The sequence below is a fragment of the Cricetulus griseus genome, assembly GCF_003668045.3.
Source record: "Cricetulus griseus strain 17A/GY chromosome 1 unlocalized genomic scaffold, alternate assembly CriGri-PICRH-1.0 chr1_0, whole genome shotgun sequence".
In the NCBI taxonomy this organism is placed as follows: Eukaryota; Metazoa; Chordata; class Mammalia; order Rodentia; family Cricetidae; genus Cricetulus; species Cricetulus griseus.
In genome coordinates this window covers 223,675,545-223,693,747 of record NW_023276806.1, presented here as the reverse complement: position 1 = coordinate 223,693,747, position 18,203 = coordinate 223,675,545, and the positions used below count along the sequence as shown (strand labels likewise).

At 39.8% G+C, this 18,203-nt stretch overlaps 1 protein-coding gene across 1 annotated transcript in view; it reads left to right on the top strand.

The window, feature by feature from the left end:
- Positions 1-18,203, top strand: part of Cntnap2 (contactin associated protein 2) — a 1,481,094-nt gene that overhangs the window by 446,017 nt on the left and 1,016,874 nt on the right. The gene's annotated exons all lie outside the window — the stretch shown is intronic.

Sequence of the window (18,203 nt, the reverse complement as noted above, 5' to 3'; positions counted from 1 at the left end):
TTGTAAAAAGTCAGTTCATGCACTAGGGGGAAATCCTGACCCATTGCCTGTGGTCCCACAGACTGCCCAAGACACAGAACCGTCACCCACATTCAGAGGTCCTAGTTCGGTCCTATGCAGGTTCCCAGCTATCAGTCCAAAGTCAGTGATCTACCACTAGCTCAGGTCAGCTGTCTCCGTGATTTCCCCATCATGATCTTGACCCCTTTGCTCATAAAATCCCTCCTCCCTCTCTTCCACTGAACTCTGGGAGCTTGGCCCAGTGCTTAACTGTGGATCTCTGCATCTGCTTCCATGAGTTACTGGATGAAGGTTCTATAATGTCAATTAGGGTGTTCATCAATCTCAACAGAGGGGACGGCCAGTTCAGACACACTTTCCACTATTGCTAGGAGTCTTAGCTGGGTCATCCTTGTGGATTACTGGGAGTTTCTCTGGCGCCAGACTTCTGCCTAACCCCATAATGGCTCCCTTTATCAAGATTTCTCTTTCCTTACTCTCCCTCTGTTTCTCCCCCAACTCAACCATCTTGTTCCCTCATGTTCTCTTTCCCCCTCCTCTTTCGCCCTCCCCCCTCCCAAGTTACTTGGGAGATCTTATCTATTTCCCCTTCCCAAGCGAATCCACGCAGAAACAAGCTTCTTTTCATGTTCCTTACACAGATCTTTCGCATCACAAAATTCGACTGGCCTTCATGGTTACATTTCCCTTGTGCCAACAGACATGTCACTTTCTGTCTGGATTTCTATGGTAGTGTCCTCAGGCTTACGTGAGGAATTGTTGAGGAAAAGAACAGAATTACTTAGCATTCATCTCCAGCACCTGTAATCCTACCTGGAAAATTACTGAGTGAATGTAATTCATGTACTGAGTGAATGAACAAGTGAGAAAATGCCGTGAAACTCACAAAGTTTTGTGGTGTATACATATCTATGTTTTAAATGCTAAAACTTCCAGAGTCCATGGCTTTTCGTTTTCCATTTTCCTGTTTCTACATTATTCCTTTCTAGAGGAATGGTGATGGAGAAGAGCACTTACCTAGTGAAAGTCTTATAATCAGTGTAGTATTTCTACCCCTGGACTATACCTTACTCTCTTCCTTTCCCTGGTGCTGTTTTACCTGTCTACAGCTTGCTACAGCTTGTTGTGTGCTGGCCACCTCTTGTTGAACACACGAATACATTGATTCACACACACATGTGCATGCACACCTACTGCAGTACAAACACGGGGAAAAGATTGAATTATCTTTACCAAATACACACACACACACACACACACACACACACACACACACACACCAATGGTGAAAACTTTCATGTTCTCAATGGGTATAAATCCAGGTGTTGTGGAACATGACGCTTTTGAGGAATCAGAGATGAAGGAACCCTTTTTAAAACTACAAAATAAGAAATAAAAACTAAGATTAAAAACATGGATATGTTTTTAACATCAGAAAAATCAGGCAGTAAGTTATTGCGCCTTGGCAACTTGAGTCCACTCTTTCCTAAGGCCTTATTCACAGTGTCTAAACTTTTGACTTTGTGAGATGGCATGACATCTGAAAATGCCTTGGGCCAAATTAATAACTATTATGGAAAGAACGTGGTCTACATGCCTTGGGTTTACATGTATCTGTCAGGTTTTCAGGAATATTTAGGTTATCAAGTAACCTCATTTACCCTCTGTAAAAGGGAGCCTCTAGAACTCTGAGTACCTAAAAGCCTTGAATCATGGCAAATTCGCTCTGAGTGGTATTCAGAATTTGAAGATGAAAATATCTCTGTGTGTATAGATAGATGTAAAATGCATCTAGAGGCACTTTCATCCTATTCCTCTTTTTTTTTTACACAACTAGGATAATTTTTAGCTAAAATATACTCTGTCCAGACTCTCTGGATATGAAGAACAAAGACTTTTTCAGGACAGTTTGGGTGGAGAGATAGGCTTAGTGTGGGAGTCAGGTAATAATCCTTCCTGTTCCCTTTTCCTCTTGCCTTCTCTCCATGCCATTGGGTGTAAACAGACCATGGCCCAGAGGCTCTGCTAGGTGTAGATTCAGTACCTCTCCCCATACAGTGGGTACCAATCATCGGTGACATTGTATGTGTTCAGACAACTGTGGTGAAGAGAACATACTCGGCATAGGACTACAGACCAGGGTTTTGTTTGTGTTTGTTCTTAAGTACGGAAACCACTAATGAATAATTTCCCTGAGTGAGTACTATTTGAGCTAGATTTTTTTTACTATGTCTGGGAGTTCACCTAGTAAAAGTATGTGGGGTGAAGGATTCTGAGTAATAAGTCTTGGGATTGAGTGGAAAGAATATTTTTTTAAAAAGAGCAAAAGATTGGTATATCATGATAATTCAAATATGTGGCTTACTTAGAATTCATAGCATAGTGAAAGCCCATATTCTGACCCATCTTCCTGGGTCTAGACTTTCTGGTCCTTTGGCCTTTGACCCAGGTACGTGTGGGTCACTTGTATTATGACTGGTGCCACCTGAAGTGTACAGTTCTTGTTAAATGCTTTAAATAAATTGCTGTTTAAAAGACTGAAAAAAAAGAAGAGGGACAAGATAACTCAGTAATGTTTTCATATTGACTATATGCTAAACATTATTGGGATTGTAATGTTTTAAATAAAGTATGTTGCTGAAATTAAGCTCCTGGGCCAGTGGGTAGCTCCGCACATGTCTATGCAAAGCCTGACAATGTGACTTTGATCATTAGAGTCCATATTGTAGAAGGATAGCACCAACTTATGTAAGTTCTCCTCTTCAGTCCATATGCATGCTGCTTTAAATACAACCACAAACATAGGCATGCAGGCATGCATACAGCAGAAATAAACACATGTGACCTTTAAAGAATTTAAAATTAAAGCATGGCTACTGTATCCTTTCATTGAGTGTAGCTTCTAGAAAATGCATAACTGCACATATCTTTAGACTTCTCGGCTCACGTTTTGTCTCTTTCAGATATTGTTCTTCCAGCAATGTCCACTGGTATAATACTATACAAAATACTGAAGAAGTTAAGAGCCTGTGTTTTAGACAAACGACTTCAAGAAAAATAAAAAAGGTGTTTGTCACATATGGCTCCTGTGAATGTCATAGCTTTGATGTCAGTTTCTAGTAATTTCTTTCTCATGCTAAGATATTTTATATGCCAAATTACCTATGTTAACGACTTCCAAGTAGGGTATTATTGACATGCAATCCCCAGACAGAGACATGCTGGTCAGGGTTTTCATTTGATAAGGGGAGATGTGACATCCATTTCCCATTCCACAAAATTGTCTGCCACACTGGGAGTGGCTGTCTCTGGGACTTGACTCTGCTTCAGTGGGCTCTAGAAGGAATGCAGGTGCATAATGTAAAAGAATGACCATTTGGGTCTGGCCCTCAGTGTGAACACACTGAATGAATTCTACTTCACAAGAGGACCATAATAAATGAGCACAGTGGTGTAGAGTATGCCTCCTTATATTTTACCTTTTGCAACTTGTTTATTTACATCTAGTAAGATATATATGGCTGAAAAATTCCTTTTACCTTCCCACAATTAGGAATATTTGTTGATTCTTTTCGCAAAGAAACTATTTATGAGGCCCTATTTCAAGAACTATTAGTGGCAAGTATAACCAGTCAAAGAGTCTAACAAAAGTATTTTACATGTTGGTCAGAAAGACAATGGATACTGATAATCAGAGTCTTGTAAATGAGGAATTGTATTCACGTCTCAGTCAGAGGTCATCATCTTGGAGTGAAAATATTCTCTGGCTTCACAAATCACCTCAGAAGGGACAGTTCTTCCCAAAGAGCAAGTTTGAGCTCTAGAATCCAGTATCAGCAGTTGAGGGAAGGGTTGTCTTCTCAAATCTAATCTTTCAGTTGCTTCTCAGACATTTCCCTCCTCTTTCGGCAGGCTCTGTCTAGAGCCCCAATGTTGAAGGTCAGTTGATTCCTGACCATCTTTCCCAAGAATTGACAGAAGCTGCACTGGCTTCCTTTTGCAGCTCATTTTCTTCTTGTAATATGATTCTGAGTGGATTTGGAGAAGACTTTGTACCTCTGCCAACTCATTACATTCTTGTGCAAAGAACTTCAGCTCTTACAATAAAAATGTAGTTACTTTCATGAAAGAACAACTTGTCTAGATCATAACACCTTGTTAAAATGAATATATCCTTGTCTTTGCTGCTAAGTAAGTTAATGTTCCTTTAAAATATCATTCATTTGAGAAATGGTAGGCACAAGAGTGTTTTTTCCTTCTCTTCATTTAACTTCAGTTTCATGGAGATTATTGATTTCATTAAACAAATTCAGGTAACCTCTGAAATTTCCTCAGTTTCTATACAGTGTCCAAATGTCTTCCTAGAAAGTGCAAATATTTTCATGTTCTAGTCAGTTCAAGTCTAGATTAACAAGCCAACATCTCCTCTGTACCAGGTGCCCTCAACACAAGGCAAGCTGCTGCGTGTCCCTAGAGCCCTCTCCACTTTTTCACTGTACGGGCCACTTCAAATGATTGTTTCCTATCCTAGAGTCCTGTGATGCCTCTTCATCTAATGAAATTTTTCTCATGCTCTTGATCACTTACTTTCTCAGATCTCCAGGTGAGAGCCATCCTTCTTATCTCCAATCCTAGTGAATTTGTAACTCGAGGTATCTGCATTAGTCAGGGTCCTCTAGAGAAACAGAACCTATATAGAATTGACACATATATGGTATTCATTACAATGACTATAAGTCATTGTAATGACTTATACAATGACTTAATCCAACAATAGATGTATTTGAAGGAAAGTCCAAGAATCCAGATGTTGCTCAGTCCACAAAATTGGATGTCTCAGCTGGTCTTCAACAAGAATCCCAAAGGAGTAGGTTCTATTCCCATGAAGGCATGGACTTGCTAGTAAGGTGGGGACAAGCATGCAAAGAGTAAATGCTTCCTCTTACATACTATATAAGGAAATATAATATAATATAATATAATATAATATAATATATATAATATATTGGCTTCCAGCAGAAGGTATGTCTCAGATTAGAAGTGTTCCTTTGTTTCCTTAATTAGAACTAAGCAAAAATCCCTCATGAGTGTGACCTCCATTTTTTATTTATATAGTTCTAGAAGAGGTTGAGCTGACAACCAGAAATCGCCATCACAGTATTCATTTACATCTGGCTATTCTGCCAACCTGAGACTGGCAAGTGGAAATGAAGGTCAATTCATATGGCCTTTGATAGGGAGCCAGAGAATCAGTCACAGCCCCATATCCCACCTATGCTTTTTTTGATCATATTCCCAGTTTCTTAGTTTTCTCTATGTGGAACAGAGTAGACACAAATCCATTCGCAATCTGGGTAACTTAGCTCAATATACTTTTGTTAATTGAAATGATCTAGAGTTGGAAGGAACAATATATATTGGTATGGGGTTTGTACACTTTACACACAGCCACAAAGGACACACCTGCTTTCAGCTGTTATTCTTCCTCAAATGCTGCTATGGGCCCTAGTAGGTTTAAACCAAGGAAAGGCAGGATATGGATTTCCATGAAGTGGCCAATGGCACCACCTTTAAGTCTCTTGCTCTATTTCTTGATCAGCCAGAATCCCTGACTAAAGGCTAAACCTAAGCTGAAAGGTGGGGCTGGACCCACCTGACCATCACCATCAGGCAGGTTTACTGTCATGTAGTTTGTGTGCCTCTAAGGTTAATGCATGTTGTTTTAATTGTTATAACATTATTGTTTGAAAATGAACAATTATGGTATGATGTGTAACTGGAGCTTCTCTCGAGCCTGCCAGTTCCCAAATAACCACTCTGACGCTTAATATTAATTACAAACTGGCCTATTAGTTCAGACCTATTGTTAACTAGCTCTTACAACTTAAATTAGCCCATTTCTATTATTCTATATTTTACCATGAGGCTTGTGGCTTGTTACCTTACATCTTGTTTCCCCAGTAGCCACTTGTATCTCCCAGATTCTGCCTTTTTTTCCCATGTATCTTTGCTTGGATTTCTTACCTGTCTCTGATCAGCCTGGCTATTTGCCAAATCAGCTTCTTTATTAACCAGTAGCAATAAAATATATTCACAGCATACAGAAGGGCATCCTACATCATGTCCCCTTTTCTGTCTAATTAAAAAGGAAGGTTTTAACTTTAACATTGTAAAATTACATATAATGAAACAGCCATTAAGGAAGAAATATACTTTAGTGTATTTGTTTTTGACAAAATTAAATAAAATACTCTGTCATCTATGTTATCTTTGTGAGTCTAAACTTTTATGTCAGTTAGGTTTTCCAGATGCAAAAGGATGAATTCCATTAGATAAGTCTTCAAAAACTTCAAAGACCTAGAGGATATGGCATTTAAATGTGTTAATAATTTAGAATTCTGGCCGGGCAGTGGTGACGCATGACTTTAATCCCAACACTCCAGAGATAGAGGCAGGTGGAGCTCTCCGATTTGGAGACCAGCCTGGTCTAAAAGAGCTAGTTCTGGGACAGCCTTTAAAGCCACAGAGAAATCCCCCCAAAATAATTTAGAATTCTGTTGACCTGACACACAACTGTTCTATGCCTGAGAGGATGTTGGGCACAGAGGACACTCCATATGGAGCTTGTTTTCTTTTTGGCAAAACTTGCTGTTGGGCAAAGAATTGCCCTTGACTTGACTGCTGACAGTAAGGACACTGTCCAATCCAGACAAAGAGGACTCAAGGAAAAAGGACTTCTGAACCTTGCCAAGACAGAGTAGGATAGTCTTTTGAATTTTCCTGCTGCTGAAAATGGTCTCTCAGATATTATAGGCCTGTAATCAAAGTTGCCCTAATGTTGCAGAGAGACTTTAGATAGCTATTCAGGTAGCCAGCTGTTTCTGTCATTTCTTGCATCTTTTGGAAGTCACTTGCTTGCACTTCCAGCCTGCTCTGGTAATATTATTTCCTTTCTCATGTCTTTGATGAGATTGAAGATTAGATAACTACAGTTACAATCCTCTCATATATTAGCTAGGGCATATTAGGTATAAGACTTAGACTCTCCAGGATAGGACAGCTATTGGAATGATCTCTGTAATTTGGCAATTACCTATGACCTGAACATTTAGAATGTGTTTCTTGCTTGATGTTTTTCTTGCTGGTTGTAGTTTCATCTTTGATTATGTTATTACCTTGTCATTCTACTGCACAATACATGATAGTTATTCTCAGTGTAGATAGTTTCATGTTGGGAATAGACCATTCTTGTTCAGAAAAAAGGGGGAGTGTTGTGGGATTTTGATCCGTTTACCCAACAACCTTTGGAGAAGCAAGCCCTAGGGTGTGGACTTGTCCGCCTATATGATAACTTAATAGCTGAGGGAGAGGGGTCATGTTCTCTCACTGTCTTACTAGGGTGGTTGGATCCCAGCTTCCTTGGGCAAAAAGGCATGGCACAGCTGCTAAATGGCTATGGCATCTAATCTACTCTATATCAGTTAGTGTTTATGTCCATTTTTATACCTAAATAAATTCTTGAGACCTTTTAACACACTCTTGTGGGTTCACATAACAAGAGTGCTTTGATTTTTGAAGCATCAAATGATATATACCCATAAACACCATTTTTAAACAGTACTGTAACCCAAGCACGCATTTCTAAGCCTAATCAGGACCAATAAAATGTGTGTTGAGTTAAATATCTGTTTTGCAAAGCTTAATTTTTGGGAACAGGCATAGGTGTGTTAATGGCTGTTAGATTTTTTTAAGTTTTTCTTGCTTATATACTTTTATGTGTATTTATGCTCATAAGAAGCTTTTCTTGAAAATCCTGAGCTCAGTCAAACAATCTGTCCCGCGCTATAGCCTCGCCAGCAAGAACCACACAGGACATTCGGATCCTTCTGCAGTAAAGCTTTAATGCATCTTGAGAGGAGAGCATAAGCTTACCAGAGTGGAGACCCCGAGCCAAGAATCCCGTCCCCTAATAAAGGCTGGCAGCCGCTGCCTGGGACGTGTCACCCTATGATTGGCTTCAGCTCCTCAGGCCATATGAGCCACGGAATAGGCAGAGATCAAGGAAATGGAAAATTACCCAGCGCCTGCGCAATAATTTACATTCAGTGCCTGCAGGCACCATCATTGTAATGGAGAATGCAGGGACGGCTCCCTACATCTCCCCCTTTTTTTATTAATTAATGATAAGGCTTTATATTTTTACAAGCAAATAGGTCACCCATATGTTGAGGGATAGAGGCAGAGGTTGTACCTTCCCAATCAAACATTAAGACTGTGTACAAGAGTCGCCATCAGGCTGTTAGCTTGACCCGAAGCGCTCTCGACCTGTCCTCTGCCGTTTTTTTGGGAAAGGGAGACTAGGGCAGGCAACCCTTATGCAGGACAACATGCCTCCCAGAGAAGCCTGTATACTGGGCAACTCTCTGTGTGATGCCTTGCTCAACATCCCTCATGGGCTGCTCAAACCAGACACTCTACCCTGTGTAATGAGCCTAGGCTCTGGGTGTGCAAGAGCTGTCTGGCCGGCGGCCTATTGCTTAAGCATTATTAACCAAAAGTCAGTGGAAGCCCCTTGTTCCAAAGCTACAAGTGCTTGGGCGATAACCATCTTGTCTCTCTTAGTTTGAGCCCTGAGCCTACAGACCAGCCAGAGAAGCAACACCAATCCGCAGCAAACGGCTGCACCAAACAATCCCATCCCCATCCCTTAAGCGATCTATGATGACAATCTCTCCGTCAAGGACAGGAGTTAATCTGGATAATAATAGCGGCTCTCAACTCCTGGGGAGAGGGTGGAGTTCCGACTTTTGAAGGTCCGAAGGGGCTCTTCGGGTGAGTCTTTCCGGGATCCACAGGGGATTCTCTTCATCCTGTGGAAAAACACATATAGCTCCCCTGGATCTTATGAGAATAGGATCCGGGCCTCTCCAAAGACCAGTTAAGATATCTTTTTATTTTACCATTTCCTTTGGCCTTTCAGGTTCTGAGGTGTGACGCTTGGCCGCAGTATGGCCCCGAGCGTCAATGTTTATGAGGCTTTCCCCAGGCATTCCAGGCCTCCAAGAAGTGTTGAATAACATGCATGGCCTTTTCCCCTATCAAAGACTGGGAAAGCCATCTGTAATTTTCTCCGCTCTTCTAATGGTAAAAAGGAGTCGGTACCAAATAATGGGGGTGTTGATGGAAGTACACCCGCTGGATTAACAGGTCTCTTAAATTTACCGGGGTGTGACCGGTTATCCCCTATTTTCTCTCCCTCCTTTTTTGTTTCTTTTTCACCTAGCTGAGCTGTTTCCCTACAACAATCCCCACTTTTCCCCAAATATCACTATAGATGAAACACAGATGCTGCAAATGAAAAGAGAATGTGCAATGTAATACAGTCCCATGGGCTTTTGGAAAGACAGTTCCCCCCCCCATGATAGCGTGGTAACATCAGTCGTGATAATACTGCCCTGAGTAATGAAAGTCAAGCTGTCGCCCCTGTGTTTGACTGACAGTGCGTGCCACAGCGTACCTTCAGGGATGAAATCAAGTGCTGACTTGCCATTTATCTCATGACTGGTGGCTCAATAATTTATCTTCATAGCACACCAATGATAGTGCTGATTCTGTTGTTTCTACAAGTAAGACATGATACCTTGCACTATGTTTTGGGAAGTTGCTAACTATGGATATATACACATAACTTGTAAAGAAAAAGTTTATGAATGAGTAACTGAAATATAAATATGAACATTTAAGATTGTCTCAAAGTTGGATTGCATTTTACACTTAAAACATCCCTCTTGGAGAGTTGAGGTCTATGCAACAGTGAGGTTTTGATGAGTAATGGAAGGATACCCAAAAGATGTAAAATAAAAGGGGGACAGAAACAGAAAGTACCATATCACTACACAGCTAGGCTAATAGGTGAATAAGTTGAATTTTGCAGAAATACCAGAGGATGAGCTTCCAAAATGAAACTAAAAACTTAATTCTGCTGAGCTTCTAAACCAAGCCATTTTCTCACTCACTTCTGAGTGGCAAATGATAATAATTCACATGTCTAAGGATAGCCTTGAATTTATTTATTTTAAATTCTATACATACACATTAGGAACATTTATTTGGAGAGATGTGTGGAGACGACAGTGAAGAGCTGTCATGTTTTAGTCATAATTGATAGCTGCTAAAGTCATTCTCTCAAGATTTCTCTAATTATGCCCCTTCTTCACTCCATAAATTTCTAATGGGATGAAATTCAACCTTCTTAAGCTGAAATGCAAGTCCTTTTATTATCTACTCCTAACACCTCTCATCATTTCTCCCATTGCGCACATGAACTGAATGCCAAGTGCTCTCAGTCAAGCTTGGACAACCTACTTGTTCATTCCACAAAGTGTATTGAAAGAACATCTACATCTCTGGGTGTCTAAGGATGGAAATGTGGGTGACATGGATTCAGTTAGGGGTTCATGGAGCTAGAGGAGAGGGAGGAATCCTGTAAGCTCTTCATGGTCCCTTCATGACACACAATATCACTGGCAATTCCCATCAGTAGAAACTTCCACAGAGCCTTCCATCAGCCATAGGATCATTACATCCACAAATTAGAGTGACTTTTAATTTTTTATTATTTTAGTACTTAATAGATGAATACAATGTTTTTAATCCATCACGCCCTAATCCCTTCCCCTCCTACTCCATACTCCACCCATTGCTTTTCCTTCCCAACTTTGCATATTCGTTTTCCCCCAGTATCAATTTTTTCTCACTTTTATCAGTACTTTGAAATTCCTCGCAATGTATTTTGATCATACGCCATTCCTTCCAGTTCCAATCCCAGTCCCCTAACCACCCAACTTCGTGTCCTCTTTTTGTTATTGTTGTGGTAGTTTTTCTCACCCATAAAGTACAGTTTTACTGTCTTTATATTCTTAGATGTATGGCTTTCCACTGGAGCATGGTGGAGCTACTAGAAGCCACACACTCGAAGTAAACTGATTCAGAACTCCCCAGCCAGGGGTGGGACCTCATGTCTATCTTCCTTCTCCATGTTAGGATTCTGTCTGGCTTGAGCTTACTCAGTCTGTCATAACTGCTGGGAGTTTATGTTGTGCAAACGCTATCCTCTGTCTGTAAAACACCCTTGCCTTGTTGTAATCCATCACCTCTGGCTCTTAACAATCTTGCTGCTTCCTCTTCCCTGGTGATTGCTGAGACCTGACAGGAGATGCTGTTTCTTCTTCTTCTTCTTCTTCTTCTTCTTCTTCTTCTTCTTCTTCTTCTTCTTCTTCTTCTTCTTTTCAACAGATATAAACACAGAATGCCACAAACTGCTTAAGGTGCAGAGAACAAGAGACTATGAATGCTTATACACTCCTTTTCAAACCCACTGATTGCACTTAGTGCTGACAATATGTGTATGCCTGTGAGAAATACACTAGAATAGGGGACATATCGGGGGCTGAATGCAAAGAAAACTGGCTTTCCCTCACCCAGAAGCCAACAATAACTGACAGCCCCTCAGTTAAGGGTAGGACTCATAAGAAGTTTCAGATCCATGCTGGAATCTGCGCTGTCTTGGTCTTGTGTGAACTTGTGCACAAGTCACAGATGCTTTGACTTCTAATGAGTAACATCCTGTCATGTCAGCAGCCCTTCACTGCTTCAGGTTCTCACAGTCTTCCGGCCCCCTCTTGTAATTGAGTTAATTTAGTATGACACAGTATCTGCTTCCTTCTCCATATATGTTCTGCATTGATCAGAAAGTACCTCTGATGTCAAGGATCGTAATACAAGTTGTAGCTGTCCCCCTGGAGAATTCAGACCGACAGAGCAATGTGTCAGGTTAATGATACCATTCAACTTTACTTGGGGACAGAATAACACCTTTATTTCCCTGAATTACCTGCCTTCTAATGAAGGTAGGAGCAAGAAGTGTTAAGTAATCAAACGTGTGAAATTATCTTTTGGAAATCACTATGTTTATACTGGAATTTTATAATTTCTCATCCAACAAAGTAGAGCTGAAATGTTTATTATCATAAAATTTAATAAAATGTAGCTTATATTCTGAATATAGATCATTATATATAGGCTAGTACACACAGCCAAAAATAGGTACTTGAAACATGAATTATAATGAAGTTGATTAAATAGCTAATGACAAATATATTCATTCTGAACCTTATCTTTTTTCTATTATACCAAATATGTCAGAAATACTTACCTAATTTTAATGTTATTGTTCTAATCAACATAAAATTTTTGTGAAAATATGATTGAATTTCAAATTGCACATTAAAATATGCTAATTTAATTTTTTACATAAAAACTTCTGCACAGAATATTTTTGATAAGATGTGTCATTGTTTCAGTTAAAAAATAGTTTCTTAAAAGAAAAAAATATAAAATATCAAAGTTTCTCTTCAGTGTCAGGCTATGATAAGCAGTTTTGTTGATAAATCTTTAACTCAAACCATACAGAGATAATAAATTTCACTGAAAAATAATGTATTGCTCACGATGAATTTAGGCATTGTCAGCATTCTTTACAGTCATGCCAATAGACCATAGTAACCACTTTTGTTCATAATGACTTTCATTAAAAAAAGAAGAAAAAGGTCTTGGTTATCTTCAGTGTCAGAATCATTGTCTTGATACAGTAGATGATAAACTACAGCACCAAGTTAAGGAAGAACATAGTCCCAGTTGTATCTCCATGCCACATCACAGACTGGTCACGAGGTAATATAATATATCTAAGCCAAGCACTGTTCCAAACACATCCAGGTCTCTGTATATCCCACTATTGCAAGATTCTTATTGCAATAAGCTGATACAAATATCCTAAGATCAACTTTGAGCTAATAGTAAGCTTCATCTATGAGAGTAGAAAACTGTAATGTTCACAGGATGCTAGGGATAGATCAAAGAGAATTGTCCCCATGCTGACATAGTTGAAATAATGGATCTGTCATAGGATGTATGGACTGAGCCTATCGAAAGCATGGGTTTAGTTCTTAAAACCTGTATGTAAAGAGGACCGAACCAGCTCAGGGCCACACACCTGTAAGTTCTGACTTACCTCAAACATTGACAATAGTGGGACAGACTTTGTTTAAACAAATAAGAAAGGCAACAGTGAAAAGTGTGTGATTTCTGTTTGTTTGAGTTCCCAGTGAGAGTGGGTTGGAAATGTACATAATAAAGGAAGGGACTACATACAGAAAAACAACAGAAGCCTTCTTCTGTCTTTGCACAGTTCAGAGACAAAAAAGAAGGGTCAGACTCCTGCCAGCACAGCTGCTTCATGTGCAGGCTTCATGTTCGAGGACCACAAAAATGTCTGGTACAAGTCGTGCCCCATAGAGTGCAAACTCGTCTTTTGAAATGCCAGCGTTTTCATGAGGTTTTGATGAGTTTCTCAGAGAATAACAATGTTTAGCTAGGATCGTCATTCTTATTATTTGTGGTGCCCTTTAGAAGGCGGGAACTACTTGGTCTTTGCAAAGCAACACAAAGTTTAACTCAAGAAATCTCATGAAGTAAAAAAGAGTCTAATGTGTTACTTAATGAAGCTAATCATGGCTTAGTAAAAACCATAATTAGCGATAATAACAATTGCATTCACATTAACCTTGTTTGTATTTTTTTACATGGAGTCGCTTTGATGTATTATATTTCTACTATAATTTAAGAAAATAAGGCTCCTGAAAAGTACAATGCAATGTTATATGTGTGAGATATAACACACACACACACACACACACACACACACACACATATATATATATATATATATATATATATATATATATATATGAGATAGAATTTTCATTTTTATTTTGGAGATCTAATTTAATAGCCAATTTAAATCCAGCTACCTTCACTCTGGAGTTTTCAAATTTGCAGTAGCTGGGGAAAAGGGAGAAATATCAGTGTCCAGAGTTCCATAACCTGATTCTTAATACTAGGATTATAAGTTAATACTAGAAATTGTCATATCCCCTAACAAACACATACATATTATCTACCCTTTTTCTTTGTCTCTCTCTGTGTATCGCTGTCTCTGTCTCTCCCTCCATCCCTCCTTCCCTTCACCTCCCTCTCTCTGTTCTGGGGATTTGATGCAGAGTCTTATACAAACCATGCAAGTGCTTTTCCACTGAGTTATATACTCTCTTTTTACTTTGTGATTCCAAGACAGAATATTAATTAGTTATCCAGGCCAGTCTTGAATTGACTCTATATAGTCAAGGATAACCTTGAACTTCTGATCCTCTGTCTTAGCCTCTATCATAACGAGATTATAAATCTGGGCCACCAGAATTCACACATTTTCCCCCTTTACAGTTCTGGAGTGGAGCCCCAGGCCTTGGCAATACCATATTAGGCAAGTGCTTTCACATTGAGCTGCATCCTCACCTATAAATCTTCTTTTCCTCATTTGGTCATTTTCTGAATTCACCAATAGGGTGAAAAACTAACTGGATTTAGAATGCTCAACTGTAACATTCAATATTTAAGCAAATACAGAGTGATGAAGACTAAGAAGATGAAGTGTCTGTATCATATTTTATACACAATCATCAGGATTTGGCATTATTTATGTCTACATGACTTGAGCACATCTACCTTTAAGTAGGGAAAAAAAATCACTAAACATAAAGAGATACTTTGCTAAAAGTTTTAAAGACAGTAGATGTAACAGGATTTCTTGGACCTCTAACCTCCAAATCATGACATTAAGACATCAGTAGATGTTCAAAGCAGAAACAGGCACCCACAGCTAAGCACTGAACCATACTCCTGGGATATAGTTGTGAAGAGGGAGGAGGGATGAGCAAAGGAGCCAAGACTGTGCTAGAGAAACCCACAGAAACAGTTGACCTGACCCAGTGAGAGCAAGGAGACCCTAGTCATAAAGCTGGGGAAATAGCATTGGACCGAACCAAGCTCTCTGAATATGGGTGCCAGCTAAGAGGCCAAGACAGTCTATGGGACCTCTAACAGTGGAGCCAGTCTTTATCCCTAGAGCACAAATGGACTTTAGGAGCCCATTCCCTATGGAGGGATACTATTGCAGCCCAGATACAGCAAGGAGGGCCTGGGCCCTCCCCCAAATGATATGACAAACTTTGAAGGTCCCTGGTGAAGGGCTTCACTACCTCTGGGGAGGAGTTGGGGGATGGGTTGAGGAGGGTTGGTGGGGAACATGGGAAGATGGGAGGGCGAGGGAATGGGGGGATGGATATGAAAATGAGTAATATTTAAAGAATTTAAATTTAAAAAGACTTAATATTAATTATGAATGCTCAGCCTGAGCTTTGTCTTGTTTCTAGCTTATTTTGTTTTCTTTTTTTTCCATTTTTTTATTTGAATTAGAAACAAGATTGTTTTATATGTCAATCCCAGTTCCCTCTCCCTCCCCTCCTCCTCTACCACTCCCCCCAACTAAAACCCTACCTATCACATATCCTTTCTGCTCCCCAGGGAAGGTGAGGCCTTCCATAGGGGATCTTCAGAGTCTGTCATATCCTTTGGGATAGGGCCTAGGCCCACCCCCATGTGTCTTGGCTCAGGGAATATCCCTCTATGTGCAATGGGCTCTCAAAGTCCACACCTATGTTAGGGATAAGTACTGAACTACTGCAGGAGATCCCATAGATTTCCGAGGTTTCTTCACTGAAATCCATGTTCCTGGGGTCTGGATCAGTCCCATGCTGGTATTCCAGCTATCAGTCTAGGGAGCAAGAGCTCCCCGATGTTCAGGTCAGCTGTTTCTGTGAGTTTCACCAGCCTGGTATGGACCCCTTTGCTCTTCACTCATCCTTCTCTGCATCTGGATTCCAGTTCAGTTCAGTAATTAGTTGTGGGTGTCTGCTTCTACTTCTACCAGCTGCTGGATGAAGGTTATAGGATAACATATAAGTCAGTCATCAATCTCATTATCAGGGGAGGGCAATCTAAGCCTCTCCTCCGTTGCTTAGATTGTTAGTTGGTGTCATCTTTGTAGATGTCCAGACATTTCCCTAGTGCCTGATTTCTCTTGAAACCTAAAATATCTCCCTCTATTATGGTATATCTTACCTTGTTTTCTTCTATCTTCCCCTGACTCAACCTTTCTGATCCCTCATGTCCTCCTCACCCCTTTTCTTCTCCCCTTCTCATTCTCCTAGCACCCTCTCCCCAACCCCCTTGCTCACAATTGGTCCCCTGAAGAAGAGGAAAGGGACAAGATCTCCTTAGCAAATTTTGTTTTCTTTTAACTTAAATTAATCCATTTCTATTACTCTATGTGACACCCTACAGCTTGTTTACCTCATCTACATACTGTCCATCCCTCTTTCCTGCTTCCTCCCTGTCTGTCTGTCTGGCCCTTGGCTGTTTGGTCCCTGGCTGGCTGCCAGGCTTCATTTTTCACTCTGTCCACAAGCCCTGCCTATCCTTCTGCCTAGCTATTATCCATTCAGCTTTTTATTAGACCATTCTCATTCCTTAGGCAGACAAGGTGAAAGAGCAATACATCTTTACCTAGCTAAACAAATGCAACATAAACAAAAGCGACACATCTTTACATAGTTAAACAAATACAGCACATTTTTGCATAGTTAAACAAATATCCCACAACAACAAGTAGATGTGTTAGGAAGTTTGGCTCTAGGAAGCAGATAAGTTTGTTTCCATGTCATCAACAGCCAGTGTTCCCCCCCCCACCCCAGCATCCAGTTGGATAATTGGATAGAGGGATTTGCTGACTCATTCTCCATTCAGCAAGTTCTCAGGATGATTTAGTTTAGAACCACATTCTTCATGAATATGTTTTCATGAATATATTCATTAAAACGCTAAACCTGTGACCCTTAGCTTTTGATAAATTGAACAATCTTAAAATACTAGTAATATATTCACATTTATTGAATATATTTAAGAGAAGTATATTCATGAATATATTCATAAGAATACATTCATATTCGTTGAATATATTAAAAAAGAATATTGCCTCACACTATTACCTGATAAATTGGTGATGAATTTGTTAAATTGACCATTTGTCAATTGATTTTTTTTGTGTCCAAATATCTTTGGCTACACCTCTTTTGGAGAATGGATTTTTACTGGATTGATTCAGATCCTTACCTTTGGATCTGGCATATATGGAGCTGGCTAGGGGAGGCCATCAATTCCACTCCTGTTGTTTAAATGAAGACTATTAACTCTGGAAGATGGGTAAGACTATCTGTCTTACAAAGGGACATAAGCTGTAAGCCAGGCTGTGCCCCAGACCAAGGACTGTTTAACTATCCCACTCTAGTTCATCCCCTCCTTGAATTCTGTGCTTCTTTTATCTCCTTCTTTTGAAGATATTGTGGGGTTCCCGTGGGGTGACACACTTGTGGAAGTCTGAGCTAAACAAAGCAGTGCTCTGACTCTGACTAGTAGCGCTGAGACCATGTTCTGTCCTAGCTTCTTCAAAAGTGGGTCTTGACCTAAAAAGGGTTTGCATAACTAAACTAGAGGGTCAGGAAAAGTTTTGCTTTGTAAAAGATCTGGACAGGCAAAATCAAAAGCAGTTCAAAGTCAAGCATGTCATGAGGCTGAGGTGTTTTCTCCTGTACACCTTCCATGACCTCACTGCAGCCTCGGCCCCTGAACACACAACACACTGTGGACAATGTCCATGCAGTCACACCATGCAGTGTCAGCAAGTGTTGCCTGAAAAGCCTCAGCTCCAGCTTAAGGTCATTGTAATTGTGAATTGTAGTGATTTTCTGCACATACTAACTGTTCTACTCCTATAGAAACATAATGTTCTATTTACAGAAAATAAAGACTGTTTTCCTACCACTATCCCTCAGTGCATAAGTATCAAATTAATAAATATGTCTTTGGATCGTATTGCATTAGAATATTTGATTTCTTTTAACATCTGCTGTTTGAGTTGCTGACTGAGTTTCATAAAACTTCATTAAATTAATTGGGCTTAGGGTTAGGACAGAATTTTCAACAGTTCCTGAAATGACCCTTAATTATCTGGCATTTTATACTATGTAAATGAGCATTCTCAGCATAGATGATTATGAAATCAAATTACTGATCAACTCTGACAAAACTCTGAAAAATGTTCGAGATGTTACATGCCTGTGGTATGAAATGTTCATCCAAGTTTTAACTCTTTATGTAAAAATAAACAA